This window comes from Myxocyprinus asiaticus, chromosome 48, assembly GCF_019703515.2.
Source record: "Myxocyprinus asiaticus isolate MX2 ecotype Aquarium Trade chromosome 48, UBuf_Myxa_2, whole genome shotgun sequence".
Lineage (NCBI taxonomy): Eukaryota > Metazoa > Chordata > Actinopteri > Cypriniformes > Catostomidae > Myxocyprinus > Myxocyprinus asiaticus.
Window position 1 is genome coordinate 3,010,188 of NC_059391.1, and position 16,225 is coordinate 3,026,412.

Genomic DNA, 16,225 nt, shown 5'->3' on the forward strand with positions numbered 1-16,225 from the left:
AAGGTAAATAATTACATTTCAAAATAAAGGAAAGGCTACCAATTTTATCAAAAATATGGTTGGGGATGAAATACCAAATGGATTTTGGATTTGCCAGACATCTTTTAAGCCAATTCATTTTAAAGATTTTAATCATGTCAGAAAAATCTAAGAAATCAATACCTCCATCCACTCTGCAGTTGAAGAGCACTTATTTTTTTAATTTGTGTTTTCTTTTTCCAAATGAAATCTAAAAAAATATTATTAATTTTTTAGCAATTTTATTCTCAACAAATAAAGATAGTGATGGATATACAAAATGAGAAAGACCTTCAGCCTTTGACAGGAGGACTCTGCCATATAACGATAGGACCCCTTGTAGCCAGATATTAAGAATGTTTTTAGATTTAATTATCCTAGTTAAAAAGTTTAGGTTTTGTCTCGCCAAAAGATATTTTGTATTATCAATGCCTAGGTATTTAACCGTGGATTTAACAGGAATATTTTCTATTGAGTCATAATTCAAACGAACAGGCATGATCTCACATTTTGAAATATTTAATTTTAAACCAGAAGCACAAGAAAACTGATTGATTAAATCTAAAGCCTTTGACACAAGCTTTTCATCTTTTAAAAACAACATAGTGTCGTCAGCCAGCTGTGAAATCTTAATTTCCCTCCCAAAAACAGAGATTCCTTTCAATTCTCGATTCTGAACAATGCTCACAGATAACAACTCTGTAACTAATAAGAATAAAAAAGGAGAGATTGGGCAGCCCTGCCTCACACCACACAGTATATCAAATCTCTGGGAAGTTTCAAAATTAATAACAACGGAACTGTTAATTGCTTTATAAAACATAGAAATTGTATCAGCAAAAGAATCCCCAAAGATGCTACGCACCTGAGACGCTACACAAGCATCTGTCTGACACAGGTGTACATTGATGGGTCCTTAAACAAGACCTCATAATAAATCTCAAACTGACTGACAAATTCACTTGCAAAATGGATTGCTGTGAACTGTATGCCAATGATTGGCTTATGTGCAATAATATGGTAATAAACAATACATTGTATTCTAAAGCTGCTTTTTGTATTGTCTTATCAATGCTTAACCCTTCTGCCACACGAATGTAATGCATTTTAATTATCTGTATAATATATATATATATATTTCATCATTATATATTGAATTATTGTTATTTGAGGGGCTTTCTCAGCAAATATTTGTAAATGTGATTATTTGCAATTAATTAATTGGGACACCATGTAATTAATTCGATTAAAAATGTTAATCGATTGACAGCCCTAATATATGTATGAATGAACATTACATTTATATAGTGCTTTTCTGACACTACACTCAAAGCACTTTACATAGTGAACAGGGGACTCTCCTCAACCACTACCAGTGTGCAGCATCCACCTGGATGATGCAACAGCAGCCATAGTGCACCAGTACACACCAGCTATTGGTGGAGAGGAGAAATTAGATTTATAGAGCCAATTAGTAGATAGGGATTATTAGGAGGCCATGATTGAGAAGGGCTAGTGGGTGGAATTTAGCCAGCACACCAGCATTACACCCCTACTCTTTACAAGAAGTGCTCTAGGATTTTTAATGACCACAGAAAGTCAGGATCTTGGTTTAACATCTCATCCAAAGGACAGTGCCTTTTTTTACAGTATAGTGTCCCCATCACTTTACTGGGGTGTTAGGCCCCACACAGAGCAAGCACCCCCTGCTGCCCTCCCTAATATGTCTTCCAACAGCAAATTCAGTTTTCCCCAAGAGGTCTCCCATCCAGCTACTGACCAGGCTTAACCCTGCTTAGCTTCAGTGGGCAACCAGTCTTGAGCTACAGGGTGATATAGCTGCTTGTTTGTTTGTGCTTTTTTGTGTGTGTGTGTGTGTGTGTGTATGTATGTATGTATGTATGTATGTATGTATGTATGTATATATATATATATATATATATATAAAAGTGTAAGCATAGAATAAATATACTATAGGTGTAGAACAGGCATAGATAGACTATGTATGGATATACAGTAAGTACAGATACAGAACAGACAGGACAGGTATAGGCAATAGAACATATTAGGTTTAGAACAAATATAGCCTACTGTAGATATATGACAGGTATAGAAATATAAGTACGGACACAGAACAAATGTAGCCTACTAGATATACTGTATAGGACATTTATTGATAGGCAAATAAATATTAAGCACTTTGCAAAAGCACACTTAAAGCATTATATACAAGCTTGATATAGCATGATTTCATTATTGTAATTTATTTAAGGGGATCGTGCACAGTGCACACATCTGTCACGCAGCTCTGCTCGCGCTGACGCGCCTGACTGGCAGGAATTCTCTCACGCGTGGACTGATCGCGCGCCTGCCCTGTGACGTCGCGTGTGAAGCTGTGTGTCCCCCCCACTCACTCACACACACATTCCACTGCCACTGACTGAAGGATGCTCGCAGTGTTTCTCTAGCGCTCACCCAGCATCATGTCTATGATGAACATGGCGAGTCTGGCGGATTTCGAGCCGCTCGCGGCAGTAATTCCCGCCACGAAAGTTGAGATCACCGTGTCGTGCAGGTGAGTGAAGCGCGTGGGTTCTGTCAGGAGTGCAGCTCCGTGCATCAGACGACTGATGCGTGGAGTTTCTCTGATAACATGCAACGCCTGCGGTAATTTAGGGCTTCATCAGCATTTCTCTTTGCACGTCATATAAAGAAACTGTTTTCGTATCCATTTTTGTAAATTTTGTATTTGCATAACTGATATTAAAGTGCATTATTTAAAGCCTTTTATTTGTTATTGTGCTGCACCATTTGATTGCAGAATAATTAGCCAAGCGCGTGCTGCTGATATTGCAACAAATCACAATTATGCATTCATCACGAGGAATCTTGACAATATGTATTTAAATATTTGATCAAATACAAGAGATTATTCGAGCCTGTATGCATTATAAAGGTATTCATAATACATATTCTAATGTATTATATAGTCATAAAGAATCGTAACCACTATTCTGGAGGTTACATACACCTCCAAAAATACAATGCATTAAAATACATGATATAACACATTAAATTGGGTATTGATTCTAATGCATTACTGTATACTCTTTTAGTATAAGCTATAACATGGTACAGAAAATATAACTGTGGTTATAATTATTGACAAGAACATGCAGCTCATTAAATGAATGCATTACAAAACTTAAATGATTTATTATGCATTATATACACGTATTTCCATAATTGTGAGGTTATAGAATGCATCTTTTATGTAGACTGTACATGTCTTGCGCATGCCATAAGACAGCTCTCTGTTCAGTGTTGCATAATCGGTGCATGCTTGAAGAAAGCGCTGATGTCTTGAGAAGCATTGTGGTGGCCTACATCCAGAGAGACTCCTTAAACTTCTCATAAAGACCTCAGAATTGAAATCAGATGCTTTGTTCAAAGCACACAATAGTTATATTGATGCGCAAAACCACTATACAGCCTATTCGTCTTGCATTTTAAGAATGCATCGGTCTTCACACCTGAGCTGTGTGTTATCAGGGTCTGCTGTGAATTAAACTGAATAAATGAGCAGTGCTGTGGGTCACTATACACCACACAATTTCTCCCAAACTTAAAGAGTAATTTACACAGCATTTTTTTGTTAAATATAAGACATTTTAAATGTTAATTCTAAGACAATTGATACTTTTTATTTTAAAAATATTTGTACAGTATTTTACAGTATAATTACACAGGTAACCTTTAAAAATTATAACAGGGTTATAAAGGGGTTTATTAATGACTAAGAAATCATGTATACATGTTTTAGAAATCATTGATATGCAATTATAAAAACATGCATAAAAAGGGTGACTTTCATGCAGTACTTGCCAAATCATAATTTTACCTCACATGTTATAAATGCTTAATAACACTTACTCAACATTAGTAGCCTCTGAAAATGTACCTTAATGTAAAGTGAACGCATATGAAGCATTTTTTTAAAGGATTTCACAAGATTATAAACCTGTAGATAAAGTTCAGTCTGGTATAATGCTCATCAGGCTTTATTATATGATATCTGCTGTGAATGAGCATGAAGAGCTAAAAAGTGTTTTTGCAGAGGACTTGGTAAAGTAGGTAACTACTAGATAAAATCTTTCTTTTGACATCATCCTGACAAGAAAAGTGAAAACACAAGTGAGTCAAGACATTACAGTCATAAATATAAACAAAGCTGACTATATGGCAAGTATTAGATGAAATTTGGCCTTTTATGCATGTTGATATAACTGTATATAAATAATTTATAATGCATTTTTAATGAGTTATTAGTCATTAATGAACCCCTTTATAAACCCTTAAGAAAGGGAACATCATTATAAAGTGTTACCAATACATGTACTGTTACATCAATATCCACAAAGTATATTATGTCAGTTATAGTGAACCAATTAACAGAGTATTTTGTTTCCCCCATTAAAGTTAAATTACTAACATTTTTACTATGTTTACAATGTGTCACTAAGATATGTGAGATGTTCCACATCTTCAAACCATTTACCGAAAAAATCCTATTCATATTGTTACATTTTAACAAGTAAAATACAAATTTTTGTGTCCAGGATTTAGACAAAATACTCAAGTTAGTCGCTGATAGTTCTGAAGGTGAAAGCAGAAGCTATTTTTGGATTCTGGCAGTGAAGAGGCAGCGAGCCTCTATATCGACACATTGACTTGTTTAGTCTAAGCATATGGAAGCGAGACCCCTTCGTGCTGGGGGTCATATCAATAATCACTGAAAGACAAAGAGGAAAATGAGAAGCAGAAGTCAGTAACCTTTCCTGCAGTCTTTAAAAACTACAAACACAGAAGTGATTGATTTCAGTGTATCAGTCAGTCAAACTCATGAATGCAGTAGGTTCAGGTCAAATGTTCTTCACAAATGCCAGAATAACCCGTCAGTTTTGAAACCAAATAATACTCATAAGGAATCTGATCCACACTATACAACCAAGTTCAGCGTAAGTTTAATGAATCTCAATAAGAATGAATGCATTTGTACACAATAAAAATAAAAAAGTTAATTCTAATGGAAGAAGAATGTAAAAATTCTACAGTAAAAAAACCAAAAAAAACCTTGTTGACTGGTTAACTAAGTGAAAAAATTATATTGCTTTTAAAGACAATACAAGTATTTTAATGTAAAAAGTAAAAGTATTTTAGTACAAAGTATGACATTTCTCAATTTGTTGCATATGTATATTATTTAACACTTCATATACTTTTACAGAATAATATTGTTACAATTATGTTTGCATGAGTAAAAAGCGCAGTACAGATTTGTTTACTTTTAGCAATACATATACTTTCGCTAAAAATATTGTTTTTATAATTGTATATACTGTAAGTGTTTAGAAGTATAAAGTTTGAATAATATTATAGTTATATATTGTTTAATTATACATATACATTTACAGTAAAATTAAAATGATATCTTCAATAAGTAAAAGTATGAAAAATATACAGTCATAAAAAAAATGCCATCCCATAAAGCCTGAAAAATTGTTATTGTACTTTTACCTTAGATTCTTGGCAACCACAGCTGCCAGTTTTTACTGTATTTTTTAAACACTACATTACATTTGTTGCCCTATACTGCAACATACAGTTAATGTGACTTTATTACGTGGCGCTCTGGAATACTTGATTTTGATTGGTCAATAGCGCCATCTAGTGGTCTGATATTTCTCAGTAGCAACCGCACATCCGGAGATTAAGATTTATCAGACCAGTAATCCGTGTTTTGGGAGTCAACTTTCCTGCTTCTTGGATCACTGTGCAATCTCTAAAAGTAAGCTAATAAAATAATTTACACTCAAATCAGTGTTTAATGTACATTTATTTGCTTATTTGGCAAGTAGTCTTACTAGTAATAGGCTGAATAACGAGCAGTCAGGTGGTCATTTTTAGAAAATAAACACCAACAGAACTCAGCTGTTCAGCGATGTTTTTCTTCTCACATAATTACATAATTTTAATGCAAATCAATATTTTATATCCACGTATTTATTTATTTGGTTAGTAGCCATGTAATAAATGGAATAATGTACAGTCAGCCGGTTGTTATTGCAAAATAAACCTCTTCAGGCTGATAAAAGATCATCTAGTCAGGATTTATTTTGTGATAACTGTCTGTACTTTATCCCATACATATCTCCTCAAACTTCCTTTGAAATTAGAATGAATTTTATAATAGTTTGTATTGACATTATATTATTTAACAATACATATACTTTTACAGTAAAATGTTGTTAAAATTATGTTTTAAAAAATGAAATGTTTAGTAAATATATGTTTACTTTCAGCGGTTCATGTACAATTAATGTAAATATTGTATACAAAGTGTGAATTATCTTATAGTTAATTTTTTTAAAGTATATTTTATGTAAAAATCCATTTACGTTTACGTAAAATATTGTTAAATTGATGTGCTCAATCAGTAAAATGTATGAACAATCCATATTTTTCATACTTTAAGCAAACATCAAAATTGACTGTATATTTACAGTACATTTCTGGCAACCGCAGCGGTCAGTTTTAACATTAAATGTAATTGTTTTTTTTAATGCTATATTAAATTTGTTGCCCTATACTGCAACATACATGTGACTATATCTCCTTAAACCTCCTTTGAAATTATAATCCTTGCATTTGTAATAGTGGCCATTAAGAACAGTTTTACCCCACTCATGTATCAAGATGTGTTAAAAATGATGTTGTAATTTCTCCTGACACAAGCATTTTCTTTATTAAACTGGTTTAATAGCCCTTTCACAGCCCTCATTATCACATATGATTAAGTTAGCAATTTTGAATAAATAATGATTTTATGCTCTTCTCATCAATACAATAATGACATCAATTGCCCATCAATGTGCTGATCTTTACGAGAGTGTGTTTGGACACGGGCTTTATATTTTTTAAACGCCACAGGGGATTCGGCCTCATTAGCAATATTAAAGTTTATCCCACTTCATGGTTTAATTAAATTCCTCATGAATTATTCCTCTGTGTTTTATCAGCATGTTGTAAATATGAATGTGGAATGAGTCCGGAAGAGGAAAAGGGCTAAACATTAATTAAAATCAGAGGAGGACAGTGTCAGTGGTGTGATTGGCAGTTGGGGTTGTTTATGATGGTGAGCATGTGATGTGGGCAGAGGGCTTTCGATGTGCTGGGATTTGAAATGGGAATGTGCTGTTTTGAGGGGAAAAGACCATGTAAATGTTTTATGAGTATTCTCGTTCTTAAGCGTTTGCGGTACTCTGGCTCTGTAATGGTTGGGTTTGACCCTTTTCAGGTGGCACATGGAGTTACAGAATAGGGAGGGAGTGGGACACATGTTTCGTCTTGAAATACCTGTGGGATGGGCATATATGTTGAAAGGGTTCATAAAAGAGGCTCTCTCTTACATATTCCACACATTGTCATTTTTTTCTTTTTCTTTTTTTTTTTTTTTTGTGAGGAATACAATTGTTTTGTCCATTAAAATATTATATGTACATGCAGTACGTTTATTGGTTAAATATCTGTCTGTCTAAAGGCTGCTCATTCTTGGATTGTCTTTTCTTTTCAACTCATTCTGTGTGATTCTCCCCCTAAGAAACAAATTTGAATGGGGTCTGGTGGACCCTAATTATTCAGCGCTTTCTAAAGACCAACTAGTCGAGTAATCGTTTAGGTAACCCAGTGACAAGTTGATTTCGAAATTATGTCGTTTTGCACATCACTAGTATCAAGCACCCGTTGGAATAAAAACACGTGGCTGCACATTTCCTGAAGTTGCATAAATTTCTGTTAGCTTGTGATAATCCCTGCCGTGCAGTTCAGTCATAACAGTTGGTAGATGGTGTCAGCTGCACAGTAACATAAACCATACATGCATGCATACATTTTGTATCCTGTGTACCGTGAGGTGTGATGGATTCATTAACAGTCTAAAGTGCACAAACTTTACTTAAAGGCTAATCAGTAGAGTTTCTATTTGCATCACTGAGTGCCTAAAAGTCACTAGTCACTGCCCATAGAATACGATTTTTTACTCAGTGCTGGTCCTACCCCATGTGGCACCCTAGGCGAGACCCTCAAGTCACTCCCCCTGCGCGCCAGATAAAAATGATTAGAGTTATGTATTAATTTTTACACAAAAAAGTATAAATGAAAACTATATAAAACTATAATTATATACATTACAAATGGGTATAAACTGAATCTAGTAATAACAATGTTGGGTAGAAACATGTTATGTTTTCTGAACTAGGCATCATAAATGGGTATCACCATATATAGAAATAAACTTAATGTAAAGTGCATGTAAACCAAGCTAAGTGGTCTAAGATGTTCAAAAAAGAAAGAAAGAAAGAAAGATATTGTACAGCATGTTTCACAGCAGGGGCATTTGTAGGCTTTCATCATTACTGGGGAGTCTGGGGCCCATCAAGTGCACAATCTACTGGGGGTTGTTGAATATACAGTCAATTGGGTTTATGGATTATATAATCAGTTGGGGTTATGGATTGGATATTGATTTGGGGTTATGGATTATATAATCTGTTGGGGTTATGGACTGGATATTGATTTGGGGTTATGAATTATATAATCAATTCAGGTTATGGACTGGATATTGATTTGGGGTTGTGGATTATATAATCAGTTGGGGTTATGGATTTTATAATCAATTGGGGTTATGGATTGGATATTGATTTGGGGTTATGGATTATATAATCTGTTGGGGTTATGGATTGGATATTGATTTGGGATTATGGATTATATAATCAGTTGGGGTTATGGATTTTATAATCAGTTGGGGTTATGGATTGGATATTGATTTGGGGTTATGGATTATATAATCTGTTGGGGTTATGGATTGGATATTGATTTGGGGTTATGGATTATATAATCAGTTGGGGTTATGGATTTTATAATCAGTTGGGGTTATGGATTGGATATTGATTTGGGGTTATGGATTATATAATCTGTTGGGGTTATGGATTGGATATTGATTTGGGGTTATGGATTATATAATCAGTTGGGTTTATGGATTTTATAATCAGTTGGGGTTATGGATTGGATATTGATTTGTGGTTATGGATTATATAATCAGTTGGGGTTATGGATTTTATAATCAGTTGGGGTTATGGATTGGATATTGATTTAGGGTTATGGATTATATAATCTGTTGGGGTTATGGATTTTATAATCTGTTGGGGTTATGGACTGGATATTGATTTGTGGTTATGGATTATATAATCAGTTGGGGTTATGGATTTTATAATCAGTTGGGGTTATGGATTGGATATTGATTTAGGGTTATGGATTATATAATCTGTTGGGGTTATGGATTATATAATCAATTGGGGTTATGGATTGGATATTGATTTGGGGTTATGGATTATATAATCAGTTGGGGTTATGGATTTTATAATCAGTTGGGGTTATGGATTATATAATCAATTGGTGTTATGGATTATATATTCAGTTGGTGTTATGGATTATATATTCAATTGGTGTTATGTATTATATAATCAGTTGCGTTTATTGATTATATATTCAGTTGGGGTTATGGATTGGATATTGATTTGGGGTTATGTATTATATAATCAATTGGGGTTATGGATTATATAATCAATTGGGGTTATGGATTATATATTCAATTGGTGTTATGGATTGTATATTGATTTGGGGTTATGGATTATATAATCAATTGGGGTTATGGATTATATATTAAATTGGGGTTATGGATTATATAATCAATTGGGGTTATGGATTATATATTCAATTGGTGTTATGGATTGGATATTGATTTGGGGTTATGGATTATATAATCAATTGGGGTTATGGATTATATATTAAATTGGGGTTATGGATTATATAATCAGTTGGGTTTATGGATTTTATAATCTGTTGGGGTTATGGACTGGATATTGATTTGTGGTTATGGATTATATAATCAGTTGGGGTTATGGATTTTATAATCAGTTGGGGTTATGGATTGGATATTGATTTAGGGTTATGGATTATATAATCTGTTGGGGTTATGGATTATATAATCAATTGGGGTTATGGATTGGATATTGATTTGGGGTTATGGATTATATAATCAGTTGGGGTTATGGATTTTATAATCAGTTGGGGTTATGGATTATATAATCAATTGGTGTTATGGATTATATATTCAGTTGGTGTTATGGATTATATATTCAATTGGTGTTATGTATTATATAATCAGTTGCGTTTATTGATTATATATTCAGTTGGGGTTATGGATTGGATATTGATTTGGGGTTATGTATTATATAATCAATTGGGGTTATGGATTATATAATCAATTGGGGTTATGGATTATATATTCAATTGGTGTTATGGATTGTATATTGATTTGGGGTTATGGATTATATAATCAATTGGGGTTATGGATTATATATTAAATTGGGGTTATGGATTATATAATCAGTTGGGGTTATGGATTATATAATCACTTGAGGTTATGGATTGTATATTGATTTGGGGTTATGAGTTATATAATTCAGTTGGGGTTATGGATTAAATAATCAGTTCGGGTCATGAATTGTATTTGGGGTAATGAGTTATGTAATTCAGACAGGGTTATGAGTTATAGAGTCAGTTAGGTTTTGGAAAATGCTACCGCAGTGCAGCTTCTGTCACACACATATTCTGAGGATTTTCACACAATATATACATTAATATACAGTATATGTTTATTTGTGTCTGGACTAAATCGTGCTATGAGTCATTTCAGTCTGCAAATGTATACCAGCAATTAAAATAATTCTAAAAGGATTATGTTTTCATAACATTTGTAATAAAGTCAGAAACTCTGAGAACAGTGTGGATTAGTTAAGAGAGTGTCCTATGTTTTCGTCATAGCATGCTCAGATTCAGGTTTTCCTGTTATTGATGTCACTTTATGAAAGTGATTTTCAAAGCTACTGCCTTTACTCTGTTCAGTCAGAAGAGATCAGTGTCTGATATGTGCCTGTGAAAACATGAGATATAATTCAGTGATTCAGTGCTCCTCTGATACTGGCCTGATATGTTCATGACGAGTTAAATGTTATTTCACAGATGCAAAGTTAATTTCTCCACCCTAGAGAGACCTGAGGTTAAATGTCCTGCCCTAGGAGACAATTGTGACTCTTCACCTAGTTTGTAGAACTGAGATGAACTGAGTCAACTCTCAGTTTTTTCCCTCAGGCTATCCATCTCATGAACAGTTAAATTGCCCCATTGAGCTATAACTATGTGCAATACACAGTTTAGTCTTTTTTATATTTATCCAACACTCCAACCTCTTCTGCCATTTCATTCCTCTGAAAAAAAAAAAACAAAAAAAAAACATTTGCACTGTACACAACAGATTTGTATTTACACTGTACATAACAGATTTGTATTTACACTGTAAATAACAGATAACAGATTTGTATTAAATTGCACTACGTATGTGTATGTGTATGTTTGTGTGTGTATGTACGTATGTGTATAAGTATTTTTTATTTTTTTATTATTATCTATGTCTTGCTGCTGTTTTTGTATTGTTTTTGTATGGTTGTACACTGGAAGCTCCTGTCAAAAAGACAAATTCCTTGTATGTGTAAGCATACTTGGCAATAAAGCTCATTCTGATTCTGATTCTGATTCTGATTGTTAACTTTATCATCTTTATCATCACCTTATAATCTGTAATGAACTATATTACTTGCATTGCTTATTGTGATTATTATTAATGTCTCATGTAATTACATGTGATTATATTTCTTTTTCTTTCTTTCTTTCTTTCTTTCTTTCTTTCTTTCTTCAGAAACCTCTTGGATAGAGACACCTTCTCAAAATCTGATCCAAGTAAGTTTTTAGCATCATTATTCACACATACTACAGTATAAAATGAACATTAATTTATTCTAGCATGCACTAAGCTGTTTATCAGTAGTGAAATGAAATGGTATCAGTAGACGACTGGACTCAGATCATGATACAGTTAACACACTCATCAACAGAGCTCTAATCACTGTAGGGGGCTTCATTAGTGCACAATATTCTGCCTACCTGCCTTAATTATTATCTAGTTTTATTAGCGCTCTTGATTATGCATGAAATGCCCGTTGTATGCCTGCATGCATTCGTCCAAAAGTGGAAGAGTGTATTGCATATAAATTTTTGTTGCTCTGTGCGGTTGTTATTGTGTGTGTCAGTGTGTGAAATCCAGATGTTGTGTTCAGCTGATTACAGTCGTTGACATTCACAGCTTTAATGAACATACACATGCTTTTGACTGCAGGCATCGCATTGTTCATTGTGCTGAACGGCTGATTGCACTGACTGCATCTGACACACACACACACACACACATTATATGCTCTAAAAGCTTTTGTTTATATTAGAAGAAAATTATATTTTCTTGCAAAATTGGCAAAGTGGACTATGTCTATCTTCTCTTAAAGGGGTCGTATTCTACACTTTGCTGCTTATAATCTTAAGCAAGACCTTTTTGCAGTAAGAATAGTAAGAATTTAGTGTTTCATGACCGTTTTTCACTCTATCTCTGACCCTTTAATATCTTTGTACCTTTAAGACTTTTATGTAAATGAGTGCTGTTATGGTTGGCTAAAATCAGCGCGCTGGTGTAGTTAACTGTTGTTCATCAGAATGGGCCAGTTGCTGATTATTGAAGAGATGTTGACATGTAAATGTAGGCGGTGATATGTTAATTAATATTAACATATCATTGTGATGGACACTTTACTATCCCATAGTGAGGAAGGAGCTGCGAATACATCATATTCAAAATGCTGAATTAAAAAAAAAAAATGTTGGAAAACAGTGAGTCGGACAGCTCTTCTCAACTACGGTATAAGAGCTACTGTATATGTAAGGAATAACTGACAACAGATCGTTGAATAATGCATTATTTTTCAATAATTCAGCGTGACGGAGTAGCACTAGCACTATTGCTAACACCTAGTTAATTAAACGTACAGCCCTGCAAAATGTCATAAAAACGACAGTTGCCCTATCTTTTTAAAGATGCTTTTCCGATTGTGTGTTATTCCTGGTTGTGCTCGTTATCTCTCGCCTTCTAACGGTCACGATCACTGTCTTTCTTGTCTGGGCACTGCTCACGTGGAGACAGTGTTCGTGGATGGTCATGTTCTCATTGCGAGAATATGTCCATGGCAACGTTGCGGTCGCGGCTCGCCTTCGTAAGAAAGCGAGCCACCACAGAGGCTTCCGCCTCGGTCCATTTACCCACGGGTAAGAGGCCAGCGCGGCTAGCACTGGGGGCGATTTGGGGACCTCCCATTCCCCAGCACGCTCAGCTGCCCCAATCGGGCTTCCGGGTGAGTCCGCCAGCTCGTCTCACGGCGAGTTCGACCTCTTATTTGGAGCCCGCGAAAGTGATGAGCTCTCGAGCGCAGCATCAGAGAGCGGGCTCGTCCAGTCGGAAGCCTCAGCTGGGTCACAGGCCCAGTCACAGGCTGACGCGGAGATGATGACATGCTTTCCCGGGCAGCCGCGAGCGTCGGTTAGAGTGGATTTCACCGCTCTTCCCTGAACCCTCGCGGCTCGGTGATTGGTTCCTGGGCTCACGGCGCCGCTCAAAGCCACGCCCCGCCCCTGTTCCTTTCTTCCCGGAAGTGCATGAAGATCTGACAAGGTCGCGGGAGGCGTTCAAACAGGGAACAGCGGTTCCACTGAAACTCCCTCAGAGGCTCCTGGGGCATATGGCATCCTCGGCGATGGCCACCCCGCTCGGGTTGATGCATATGAGGCCGCTTCAGCACTGGCTCCAGACTCGAGTCCTGAGATGCCATGGCGCCATAGGACACACCGCGTGGCCATCACGTTGGTCTGTCACCCCAACCCTAATCTTTTCAGCCCTTGGACCGACCTCTCGTTCCTACGGGCAGGTGTTCCTCTAGAACTGGTCCCCAGGCGCGTCGTGGTCACGACAGACGCCTCCAAAACGGGCTGGGGCGCCGTTTGCAACGGGCACACAGCCGCCAGCCTCTGGACGGGTCCGCGACTGGATTGGCACATCAACTGCCTCGAGTTGTTGGCAATTCTGCTCGCCTTGCGGAGGTTTCGGCCGTTGATCCAGGGCAAGCACATGTTAGTTCAGACAGACAACACGACAACGGTAGCATATGTCAACCGCCAAGGTGGTTTGCGCTCTCGTTGTATGTCACAACTCGCCCACCGTCGCCTCCTCTGGAGTCAGCAGCACCTCAAGTCGCTGCAAGCCACTCACATCCCGGGCAACCTCAACACTACGGCGGATGCGCTGCCTCAACAGGTTACCCTCAGAGTGGAGACTCCACCTTCAGGTGGTCCAGCTGATTTGGAGTCGATTCGACAGGCACAGGTGCACCTGTTCACCTCCCAAGAATCCTCCCCACTGCCCGCTCTGGTACGCCCTGACCGAGGCCTCCCTCGGCATAGACGTGCTGGCACACAGCTGGCCCACTGGCATTCGCAAATATGCGTTTCCCCCAGTGAGCCTGCTTGCACAGACCCTGTGCAAGGTCAGGGAGGACGAGGAGCAGATCGTCCTGGTAGCACCCTACTGGCCCGCCCAGACGTGGTGCTCGGACCTCACGCTCCTCGCGACAGCTCCCCCCTGGCAAATTCCCCTGAGGAAGGACCTTTTTTCTCAGGGAAGGGGCACCATCCGGCACCCGTGCCCAGACCTCTGGAATCTCCATGTCTGGCCCCTGGATGGGAAGCAGAAGACCTAAGCTGTCTCCCACCTGCGATGGTAGACATGTTCACTACGAGGCGCCTGTATGCCTTTTAAGTGGCGTCTGTTCGCTAAGTGGTGTTCTTCCCATCGGGAAGACCCCCAGAGATGCGCAGTCAGATCAGTGCTTTCCTTCCTGCAAGAGAGGTCGGAAGGGAGGCTGTCCCCTTCCACCTTGAAGGTGTACGTTGCTGCCATAGCAGCACACCACGACGCAGTCGACGGTAAGTCCTTAGGGAAGCACGACCTGATCATCAGGTTCCTAAGAGGCGCCAGGAGGCTGAATCCCTCCAGGCCGTGCCTCATTCCCTCATCGGACCTCTGTAGTTCTTCAGGGTATACAGAGAGCCCCCTTTGAGCCTTTGCAGTCAGCCGAGCTTAAGGCACTCTCCTTGAAGACTGCCCTCCTGACTGCGTTCACTTCCATCAAGAGTGTAGGTGACCTGCAAGCGTTCTCTGTCAGTGAAACGTACCTGGAGTTCGGTCCAGGTTACTCTCACGTGATCCTGAGACCCTGACCGGGCTATGTGCCCAAGGTTCCCACCACCCCTTTAGGGACTAGGTGGTGAACCTGCAAGTGCTGCCCCAGGAGGAGGCAGACCCAGCCCTGTCGTCGCTGTGTCCGGTGCGCGCTTTATGCATCTATTTGGATCGCATGCAGAGCTTTAGAATCTCTGAGCAGCTCTTTGTCTGCTTTTGGTGCACAGCGGAAAGGAAGCGCTGTCTCCAAGCAGAGGATCGCCCACTGGCTCGTTGACGCCATAACTATGGCATATCTCGCCCAAAACATGCCACCCCCAGTAGGGCTACGAGCCCATTCTACCCGTGGTGTAGCGGCTTCTTGGACCTTGGCCAGAGGTGCCTCTCTAACAGACATTTGCAGAGCAGCGGGCTGGGCAACACCCAACACCTTTGCAAGGTTCTACAACCTCCGGGTGGAACCGGTTTCGTCCCAGGTAGTGGCACGCAACACAAGCGGATAAGCCCGGGATAGCCGGCTGGGTGTATCGCTTGCACATAGTGCCTTCCACCTCCTTTTGAGCTGAAGATGTGCGCCGTTAATTCCCAGTAGTGTTCACAAAATATTGTTCCCTGATTGACTTCCTCCGAGCCCTGTGGCAGTCGAGACCTGGTGTGCTGGCTATGAGGCACACAGCAAGTCTGCCCACCACACACCGCCAGTTCACGTAACACAGTTCAGCCTTGTGGCGTTTTGTATAGGGACCCCTAGTGTCACTACATCGACACCAACGTCGAGTGAGTGACAGATAGGGAACGTCATGGTTACTGGTGTAACCTCCATTCCCTGATGGAGGGAACGAGACGTTGGTCCCTCCTGCCACAACGCTGAACTACCCGCTGAAATGGCCGGACCTTATATCAGCTCCTCAGCGT

At 38.4% G+C, this 16,225-nt stretch overlaps 1 pseudogene; it reads left to right on the top strand.

The window, feature by feature from the left end:
* The first annotated feature begins 2,458 nt into the window (after positions 1-2,458).
* LOC127437235 (copine-8-like) overlaps positions 2,459-16,225 on the top strand; it is a 75,224-nt pseudogene continuing 61,457 nt past the window's right edge.